Source organism: Propithecus coquereli, unplaced genomic scaffold, assembly GCF_000956105.1.
Source record: "Propithecus coquereli isolate 6110/MARCELLA unplaced genomic scaffold, Pcoq_1.0 Scaffold148, whole genome shotgun sequence".
Taxonomy (NCBI): Eukaryota; Metazoa; Chordata; class Mammalia; order Primates; family Indriidae; genus Propithecus; species Propithecus coquereli.
Genome location: NW_012139191.1, coordinates 18,142 through 29,234, shown reverse-complemented (window position 1 = coordinate 29,234; position 11,093 = coordinate 18,142). Strand labels below are relative to the sequence as shown.

Below are 11,093 nucleotides of genomic sequence, written 5' to 3'. Positions count from 1 at the left end.
AGGGGACCTCAGAAAAACCTTAAAGCTGCATTGTGGGCCATGAGGAGAAGGGAGGTCAGACAGGGCTCATTATGGTCCCTCCCTTTTGGAGTTACTCTTTGTAACAGTAAGAGGCTAAATCATCAACAAGACCCGAGGTCATGCAAGACAAAGCTTAAACCACACCTGCAGGCCAGCCATTTACTTAACAGATCACTTGAGTTTTGGTAAATGACTCCTAGCTTGTCTCAGATTAAGAGATATCTTTAATTTAAAACATTCCAAGCTTTTAGACAAAACTCCATTTCTTTAACCAATCAAAGAATCTTTAAACCCACCTATAACCTATGCCCTGCCTTTCATGCCAAACCAATGTATGCTTTCCATTTATTGATTTATGATTTATGATTTTACCTGTAATTCCTGTGTCCATGAATGTATAAAATCAAACTGTAACCCAGCCGCCTTGGGCACATTTTGTCGGGACCTCTTCAGGCCATGTGTTCTGGGCCTACAGTCACACACACTCAGCTCAGAATAAACCTATTTAAAGTATTTTACAGAGTTTGGGCTTTTTCCCATTAACAAACGTTTTCTCCTTTTAATCTTCCTTTTATCACCCTAATTTGCAGGGGCCAAGCCATTGAACCTAAGGAGGTAGTAGAAAAAACAACTTTTTCCCTCCCCTACAATGACTTGCTTTGATGAATGGCATATTGGTAAATGTGATACAAGCCAAGTTTTGAAAAGTGCATGTTCATTGAGCCTGGCTATTCTTGTACCTCTGCCAGTGCTATGATGAGGATGTGCCTGCTGTCTCTGAGGGAGGAGGGGCTACCTGGAGTAGAATCACCCCCAGCTGAGCTCAGCCTAGATCAACCATTCTCCAACCAACCACACACCTGTGGGTAAGCCTAGCTTAGATCAGCAGACCACAGACTCCTGAGACATGATAAATGGTTGCCATTTTTAGCCACTAAGTCTTGGAGTGTTTTTTTTTTTTTTTTTTTTTTTTTGAGACAGAGTCTCGCTCTGTCGCCGGGGCCAGAGTGAGTGCCGTGGCGTCATCCTAGGTCACAGCAACCTCAAACTCCTGGGCTCAAGCGATCCTCCTGCCTCAGCCTCCCGAGTAGCTGGGACTACAGGCATGCGCCACCATGCCCGGCTAATTTTTTCTATATATATTTAGTTGTCCAATTAATTTCTTTCTAATTTTAGTAGAGACGGGGTCTCGCTCTTGCTCAGGCTGGTCTCGAACTCCTGACCTTGAGCGATCCACCGGCCTCGGCCTCCCAGAGAGCTAGGATTACAGGCATGAGCCACCGTGCCTGGCCTTGGAGTGTTTGTTATTTAACATAGCTGGCTTATAGTATAGCTTTTACCTTTCTGGCCTCTGTAGGTACAGGAAGGTGTGCATTAGCAGGCTGGAATGAGTTTTAAGTGCCTAGTTCATCATATCCACGACAGACCGCTTTCCCTTACTAATTTGTGAAAGCTTTTTCTATTAGCAAGGATATTAAGTCCTATTCATGAGACTATCACTGTTCTCCTCAGTGTTCTGTTTGTATTTATTTTTGTTGATGCAGCTTCTTTGGTGTATAGAAGTCATCAATATATATATATATATATATATACATCAAATCCATCTTTTACTCTCTAGTTTCCTGTCCACGTTTCCCATTTTTGCAGTTCTGCTATGCAAATATCCTCTTGCCATCTGACAATTTTCTTTCTAAAAATGTACCTAAATCTCTTAGAAAGTCATCCCCAAAGCATCTTTTTCTTCTCTTTTTTTAAGCTAGAGTCTCAAATTCTTCAAAGTGAGAGAACATCTTGACAAGCAGGCTTAGAGTCAACTCTCTTGAAGTCAAGGCTCTAGGCAAGGGACTGGGGACCCCCTCTCCTGAGAATTGCATATCAACTACATGGAGTACTGGGGGCGGGGGACAGATGGAAGAGACTTTCCTTCCTTCCTCATATCTGTAGGAAGGAAAAGGTCATAGTTTAGACTTTTACCCTCTTGTCATATTTTGCCTAAAGTGCTATTCCAGAACTGGTCCACTTACTGTCGGCTTAGACATTTCGATAAGTTTATTAAAAGAAAGTATTGCCACAGCCAAATTGGCTAACTGGTGCAAAGTTCTCTGATTACTGGTTCATTTTTAACAGTGTTATTATGGAAATCTGAGAACAGTCTATTCCTTTTACTATTATATGAGGAACACCCCCCCCCATCATCCTGCCTTCAGTAACTAACATGTTGTCAGTCTTGTTTCATAAATACCTCCCTCGACTCCCACATCCTGCACCCCACAGATTTGTTTTAAAGTCAAAGACATCCCCCCACCATGGTAAAGACTGCTTCATTGGAGGCAGTTAGCACAAGTCAATAAATATTGATCCCCAAAGAAGACCTCAGTTATTTATCAGATTGCTGGTCGTAGAAAGCTGAATGAAATCAAACCAAGTGATTGGTGGGATGATTGAGGTCAATCCTGCTTCTTGGGACATGAAGCCCTGGCCAGCTGATGGGAAGGATATGCTATTCCACCAGCTGCAAGAATCATGGTGCCTCCATAAGGGAGGACATCAGCTCCTCCACCCCTTAGATGCACCGGAATTCCATTATCCTCCTGAAAACCCTTTTGTTTCTTTGGGACTTTATTTTCAAAATGCCTGTGTGAAGCAGTGCTCTGATCCTCTGTGCAATCTGAGAAAGAGGCAGCAGGTCCTGCAGTATCTTGGCTCAGTTACTGCCACCAACCACGACAACGGAACACCGCGACCCAGAGACATCTTATTATCTCAATCAATATTCACTGTATTCCTCCACAAAGTAAGGACTCATTAAAAATAAATGACCACACTCAATAATTTCTCTATGTAGCTTATTCAGCCAGAGCTTAAATCTTCTTGAGAGTCTCAAACATTTTAGCATTTTAGAGTTGATTTGTTCAAAGCAGGATTCAATCCAAGTTCACATATTACATTTTATTGGTATGTCTCTTAAGTGTCCAACCTATGGCTCTTCTGTCCCTCCTCTTTAAAACAAACACACACACAAATGAAAAAACATCATCTGTCCTGTAGAAGTGTTACAGCAGAGTTGACCGGGAACACACTGAGAGGCACACAAAGTATAGCAGAACAGGTTTTATTTATGCCAGCGGGCTCAGAGGGGACTTGCCTACAAATTCTGAGCCCCAAACAAAGAACGTAGCAGTCTTTTATACCCTTTGCTTAGGGAGGAAATGGGGCACTGTTACAACGTGGTTAACTTTAGTGGGGCAGGGTCCTAAGCAACCTCAGTGCCTCCTGGTACGGTAATTGCTACAGGTGATTTATGAGAGTGGCAGCTGCCAGGGAAAGGTTGCAGGGGTGGAAGCCCGGTAGTGGAATTTTCCAATTTTCCACTTCATTCCCCCGCTTTGATGCCCCTATATATTTTCCATGAGGCATTTGTCCTCATGTGTCTATTATGGGGCATCATTTTCTAATGGGTGATAGTCCCGTAAGGCCATTATGTGGGCTGTTGTTTTTTGAGTTACAGTTGTTCCTGTAAACTTTATAATTGCACTCAGTGCGCGTGGGCCTATAGTGACAAGGAGGAGAATTGTCATCAGCAGTCCGGCCAGTGGCAGTAACCATGGGGTCCATTGTCCTAAGATAAAATCCCATGTTTGTTCTAATTCTTTGTTTCCCTTTTGGACCCTTTCTCTTAATTCTTTGACTTTAGACGTTACTACTCCTGACTGATTTACATAATAACAGCATTTTTTCCCCAAGAATATGCAGGTCCCCCCTTTTTCAGCAGTGAGTGGGTCTAAGGCTCGCCTTTTTTGGGTGTTTGGTTAGGGACTAAGAATAACACCAAAACTGGAAAAAGAATCCTATTGCTGCCCAATATAATACAGTAAGAATTATCTTTTCTCCCATCTCCCAGTCTTTTGGAGATACTGAGTAAAGTCCAATGCCCATTGATAGGGCCAATAGTCCGAACAGGCTGATGGTTATGTAATAGGCTGGCTCGGTCATTCAGCTTGGGTGGCCTCTGGCGTGGTTGCTGGGCCGTTGCTACACCGGAGGTGGGTCTTCAGTGGGTCCTCTGGGTTGTGTTGCGCTGTCCAGGTGTCCTGGTTTTCCTCAGGTATGGCTTTCTTTATTCTTGTGTGATGAATCCAGGGTGCTATCCCTGCAACTTTAACAGCAGTGGGTGTGATTAAGACTACAGGGTGGGGGCCTGTCCAGGTGGGCTCTAGTGGTGTTTTCTTCTGATCTTTAACCCAAACTGAGTCTCCAGGCTGGTGTGAGTGGACTGGGTATCCCATTGCAATAGGGATCTTTTCTAGAACATTGTGATGAATTTGACCCAGGGTTTTTGACAGGGAAGTAAGTTGAGTGTGTAGGGTCTTTTCTCCTATCTGGGCAATGTCTCCCTTAAGCTGCTTGATTATGGGTTGGGTCTTCCATATAAAATTTCAAAGGGTGACTATCCTGTCGGCCCTGGAGTGCATCTGACTTTAAGCAATGCTAGACTAAGTAAGTCTATCCAAGGTAACCCTGTCTCTTGACATAACTTTGCAAGGGTGTTTTTAAGGGTCCGGTTTATGCACTCTACTTTCCCTGAGCTCTGTGGCCTATAAGTGTTATGGAGTTTCCACCTGACCCCTAATGTTCTAGTTAAAGTCTGTGTGATTTTTGCTGTGAAACTTGGTCCATCGTCGTTGCCGATTGAGAGTGGCAGCGCATAGCGGGAAATGATCTCCCTTAGGAGAATTTTCACTACCTCTTTAGCCGTTTGGTTTGGGTGGGAATAGCCTCAGTCCATCCTGAGAAGGTGCATATCATTACTAACAGGTATTTCATTCCCTTGCATTGCTTTACCTCGGTGAAATCGACCTCCACATCTTCAAAGGGAGATGTTCCTGTATGTTGAATACTCGGAGCAGGCCTGGGTCGTGTAACTGCGTTATTTCTGGCACATGTCTGGCAATGAGCACAAATGGTTGCAGCTAGAGAAGGGAGTCTGGGGATGTAATAGTGTCAGTTAAGTAGGGTGGTTAGGGAAGTCTTTCCCATGTGTGAGTGTAAGTGATATTTGGAGGTGACTGAGTAGGCCAGCTTTTTGAGTATGAACATCCGACTGTCTGGTAGGCACCATCACCCTGACTCAGTCTTCCGGGCTCTTTCCCCTTTCGCCTAGGTGTTTTCTTCTGGGTTGTATTCAGGCTGTTCTGTCCATCCAGGTGCTAAAAGAATTTGGCTGACTTGTTGAATGTTCTGCTTAAGTGGCTTTTGTTCGGCTATAGCTTTTGCTATTTGATCTGCCAGGCAGTTGCCGAGGGTTACTGGGTCTGTCCCTTCTGGTGGCCTCGGCAGTGTATAATAGCTATTTCTTTTGGCTCCCATATGGCCTCCAATAGTTGGAGAATCTTTTCTTTATTTTTTTTATTTCCTTACCTCCTGCTGTTATCAGTCCCCTTTCCTTATAGAGGGCCCCATGCATATGTAGGGAAGGTTGGCTTCTGGGTGTCACACGGATACAAAAGAAGTCATCTTTCAGGTCTAGACAAGTAAACCATTTGGCATCCTCAGGGATGAGTCCTAGGAGGGTGTAGGGGTTTGACACTGCTGGGTGGAGGGTAACCATGGCCTTGTTCATTACTCGAAGGTCTTGGACGGGTCGGTAGGTCCCGTCAGGCTTTTCACTGGGAGTAGAGAGGTGTTCCAGGATGACCGACATTCCCTCAGAATGCCTTTTTGTAGAAGTCTGTCCAAGTGGGCCTGCATTCCCTTGTGAGCATCTTTTGGGAGGGGATATTGCCTTTTTCAAGGGTTTGATGGAGTCATATCTGTACGAGTTTTTATGTTCGGGCATTCGGTCCTGGCAGCAACACTGGTCACTGTGGAGCCGCCACTCCATTTCTCAGGGAACTGTGACCGCCATTATTAGGGACTTCAGGGCTGGCAGTGAGAGATCAGCGGTACCCTCGGGGTGGAAAGTGATTTGGGCCCTCAAATTCTGTAGGAGGTCCCGTCCCAACAAGGGAACTGGACAGTGTGGAGGTGGAGAAACTCGTGTGTTACTTCATGTCCCCCAAGTTGACAGGAGCGGGGCTGGCAGAAAGGCCTGGCTACCTGGTTTCCAGTGGCTCCAATTATGGTTGTCTTTCGCCCTGTGAAAGGGGCGATTTGAGTGGTCACCACTGAGTGCTCAGCCCCGGTGCCCACCATGAAGGTTACAGTTCGGCCCCCCCATCCACAGTGACCATGGGCTCCCAGGGGCCAAGGTTAAGGGAGCACGGTCAGTCCTAATGAGAGTTTGTGCCTGCAAGTCCAATGAGATCTTGGGTCTCTGGTTCCATCTGGAACCCCCGAGAAGGGCCTCGTCTTGTGGGGGGGCAGGCTTTTGGTGTGGGCACTAGTTTTTCCAATGCCCCGTCTCTTTGTAGTATGTGCACTGGTCCGGTCTTAGTGTCCTTGCAGGGCCCCCTCTCAGGTTTTGTACCGAGCCCTGGGGTAGACACAGGAGTCCCGAGTGCTGTTGCCAAGAGTGTGGCCTTATGTTTTATCCTTTTCTCACTTTTCCTCTGGGCCATATGATCTCGGTTCCGGTACACCTTTTGGGCTACCTCCAACAGTTGAGTGATGCTCATTCCTGCAAAACCTTCTAGCTTTTCAGGCTTCGGTGGCATTGGGCGGGGTCATGGCGATGCAGACGTCCCCGTCGGGGAACTTGTTGCACTTGAGCATCCGGGGCCAGTAGAAGCCGAAGAACTGCATGACAGGCTCGCACGAGTCACACGGCCTTGCAGAGCCAGCGGCACTGGTAGATGGGCCGGTCGAGGCAGACGGGCACAAAGAGCGAGCAGAGGAAGACCTGCGTGCCCATGTGGCAGTTCTTGTTGAGCAGGGGCACCTGGCTGCTGGCCTGCTGCTTCACCTCGGCCATGGTCTCGTGCTCCAGCAGGTTGGGCAGCATCATCCTCTTGTAGCCCACATTGTGGCACAGCCGCAGGTCCGCGGGGATGTCCATGCACTGTGGCGACTTGGTGTAGAAGCGGCCGCTCGGGTGCCAGCAGACACCCTACTGGAAGCTCACGTAGTCGTACTCGCTGGCTGAGCTCGCGGCCAGGAGCGCGGCAGCCAGCACCAGCAGCATGCCTGGACCAGTCGAGTGGTGGCCCCCGTGCCACGCCCGCCCATGCTGGCTCTGCTTGCTGGCTCCTCCACGTCGGGGCTGCCTGCCGCACACTTCCACAGATCTCCGGGAACAAAAGGCACGGTCCCCAGCCCTGCCCTGCTCCGCGGCCGCGTGCTCCTGCCGGGTCCCTGCTGGCGGTGGCCCTCGGCCTGCTGCAGGCACTGCAGCAGGAGCTCGCATGGGGCACGGGGCATGGGCGGTGGCACTGACTCCCGGGGCTGCTGTGTAGTCACAACATCTGGGACTGCTGGCTGCACCCATGTCTCTGGATCAAGGATGCCCGCTGGTGCATTGTCTTGAACCCATTTCCAGGCCCCTGCAGTGATCCGGCGCCGCTCCTCGGTGTTGAAGAGGGTTAGGAGAAGTTGCCAGCAGTCCTCCCAAGTGGGTTGATGAGTCTGACAGATATTTTCCAGGAGGTCTATCATGGCCTGTGGCTTTTCTGAGTAAGAAGGGGTATGTTGTTTCCAATTCAGGAGATCCGTAGTTGAAAGGGTTGATAATAGAGTACCGGGGGCCCCTGCTTGACAGTCCCGTCATTGGTAACCCGGAGTTGATTTCCGACCTCGCAGACTGGCAATTGGAGGGATGGAGTTGGGTTCTGGGCAGAACAGAGACAATGAGCTACTGGAGTCTCCTTGGCCGGGTCATCAGGCATCGGAGGGTGGCGGGTCAGAGGGTGGCAGAGTGTCCGGTGCTGACAGTGTGGGTCCAGGAATTGGGTTGCCGGGATTGTATGGAGGTGGCAGGGGGAGTTCATTTTCCGGCGGCCCTTGGTGGATTGGCTTGAAGTTGGGGTCAAAAGATTTTCTTGGCTTCTGAGCAAAGAGGACCTAACTCTGACCCTTTTCTACACAGAACTGGACCCAAGGGGGCAGAGTGTGGGCAATTCCTAGCCAGGAATCCATAGAGGGGAACTGATCCGGGTGTCCGGGGGTGCCTGTAACTCGTTTCCAGACTGCCTGGATAATAGAAGTGTCGAGGGTGCCCGAATCGGACCACCTAACTCCAAAGGAAGGCCACTCTACTTTGCAGAGTGTCTGGAGGCGATCTGGTGACATCTTAATTCCGTAGTCACTCGAAAATCCCTTCTTAAAATTTTTGATCATACACCTAAGGACAGTTGGCTTGGATTCTCTCCCTCCCATTGTCCTACTGATCAGTGTCGCACAGGGTAGGGTTTACTGTCAGTTGTCTGCCCGGCTGCTCCCCTCACGGGGATTTAGGCACGTCTTGGCGAAGGTGCACCCGTATAAACCCCGGGTCAGGTCACTCTCCTTCCGCAGGAGTGAGTTACTGTTATGCCTTTCGACACTGCCACAAAACCGCAGATATGGACCCAATCAAGCTCCATAGTCTCTGACCGTGGAGCTGCAGCCCTCATGCTCACACAGAGGTTATTACATTCCACCCCCTGGGGAACCTTAAAGCTTTCCTTAGGAGGTGATCAAGCTCCTCTTCTGTCCTGAGACGGGCCTGGCTACCTTTGGACCAAGTCCCGGGACCTTACCGCTGCCGATGCCTGACGTCCTTTCCTGGTTGCCTGGTTGCCAGTACTTCACCGCTGTCCGGGTGGGTCCTGGGCTCGCAGTCTGCGGAGCCCCTTGCAGTGAAGAGGATGTTATCCCCAAGCAGGCAACTTGCTCTCTCTCAGTTGTAGGGGCCAGCCAGCCGGTGGCCTTAAAGGGCCAGCGCACTCGGCGTTTCCTGGTCAGGAAACCAAATGTTACAGCAGAGTTGACCAGGAACACACCGAGAGGCACACGGAAGTACAGCAGAACAGGTTTTATTTATGCCGGCGGGCTCAGAGGGGACTTGCCTCCAAATTCTGAGCCCCAAACAAAGAACGTAGCAGTCTTTTATACCCTTTGCTTAGGGAGGAAGTGGGGCACTGTTACAACGTGGTTAACTTTAGTGGGGCAGGGTCCTAAGCAACCTCAGTGCCTCCTGGTACTGTAGTTGCTACAGGTGATTTATGAGAGTGGCAGCTGCCGGGGGAAGGTTGCAGGGGTGGAAGCCCGGTAGTGGAATTTTCCAATTTTCCACTTCAGAAGTTCCCACAATCTAAAAAGTTTGCTGATTGCGGCCCTTGGTAGTCCTTGGCTTCCTTTATTCTCTGCAAACTGATAGTTCTGTATCTGAACCTGAATCTGATCATGCCTCTAACTATTTACTATGGACATTTCACAGGTGGAGCTATATGTACTTTCATTAGGAGGCTTGTGGTATCTGGTTATCTCTTTTTATGATTGTGATACGTCTTAAATTATAATATACTCTCTGAATCTTAAGTAGGCAAACCAGCCAATCAGTGATTTAAGCTTCCTTTTGGATAAACTAAACACACACTCTTTTTTTTTTTTTTTTTTTGAGACAGAGTCTCACTGTGTTGCCCGGGCTAGAGTGCCATGACGTCATCCTAGCTCACAGGAACCTCAAATTCCTGGGCTCAAGCGATCCTCCTGCCTCAGCCTCCTGAGTAGCTGGGACTACAGGCATGCGCCACCATGCCCGGCTAATTTTTTCTATATATTTTTAGTTGTCCAATTAATTTCTTTCTAATTTTAGTAGAGACGGGGTCTCGCTCTTGCTCAGGCTGGTTTCGAACTCCTGAGCTCAAACAATCCGCCCGCCTCGGCTTCCCAGAGAGCTAGGATTACAGGCGTGAGCCACTGCGCCCGGCCTAAACACACACTCTTGTGTACTGACTCTCCCCCAAGCACATGTGCACACACACACACACACCATATACAACACACACTGGGTTCCTCTTATTACTAGAGAAGTAATGTGGCAGCAGAAGGTCCTGAGGCGAGAGATAGGCTGGATGGGACTGTAGCTGATAGAATAGGATCTACAGACAATGTAAATGTGTGGACTGATGAATGAAATAAAAGTACATAGAATTATATCAAAATGAATTCCATCTTCAGTTATTTCATTTAACTGTATTAAAGTAAATTTTTTAAAAATGTGCTTAAAACCAGACAATGAGTATTAATCATCAGTTGATTCATGCAGATTTAGCTTTCGTTAAATGTATATATTTATCCTCTCTTCTCATAGTCCATAATTTATGAAGAGTAACAGACAACGCTAGCAATAGATAAAGAATTTCCATACAGGGAAATCTTCTATAGAATGGGAAATGTAGAGTGTCCTAATACAACAGAAAAGCAAGATTTCGGGTGTGAGAGGTGGATTATCTTTGCATCAAAATGCATTTGGAGTCTGGGTATGGTGGCTCACCCCTATAATCCCCAGCTTTTTGAGAGGCTGACGCAGGAGGATCGCTTGAGGTAAGGAGTTAGAGACCAGACTGGGCAACATAGTGAGATCCTGTCTCTACAAAAATTTAGAAAAAAATTAGCTGGGCATAGTGTTGCGTGCTTGTAATCCCAGCTCCTAGGAAAGCTGAGGCAGGAGGATTGCTTGAGCCTAGGAGTTTGAGGTTACAATGAGCTATGATCATGCCACTGCACTCCAGCCTGGACAACATAGCAAGTCCCTTTAAAAAAATACATTAGGGAAATGCCCTTGTGGTCAAATATAGCCGTCTGTGAATTAGTAATTTCAGTTTTGAATAGTTGTGTTAAGAAAAAACCATTTGTTAATGTGTTTTCTTATTTACTCTTTAATAATTTATCACAGGTATGTCATGATGTAATAATGGCTAAACATTCGACATATTTCATTGCATCCTCAACTATATGAGATGAATATGAATGCCCTTATTTTGTAGATGAGAAAACTGAAAAGTAGGAGTTAAACAACTCATCTCAGGCCACAGAGTTTTTTCACTGCTACAGTGTACTACTCACGATATATTTAGATGAAGCATTTTTGTTTCATAATAGGACTTTCTGACTTGATCACTCATTCCCTAAATAACTACTTTAAATGTTTTCAA

General features: G+C 47.4%; 1 pseudogene; it reads right to left on the bottom strand.

Moving 5' to 3' along the window:
- Positions 1-6,657: 6,657 nt before the first annotated feature.
- On the bottom strand, positions 6,658-7,444 carry LOC105806855 (annotated as a pseudogene).
- Positions 7,445-11,093: the final 3,649 nt, after the last annotated feature.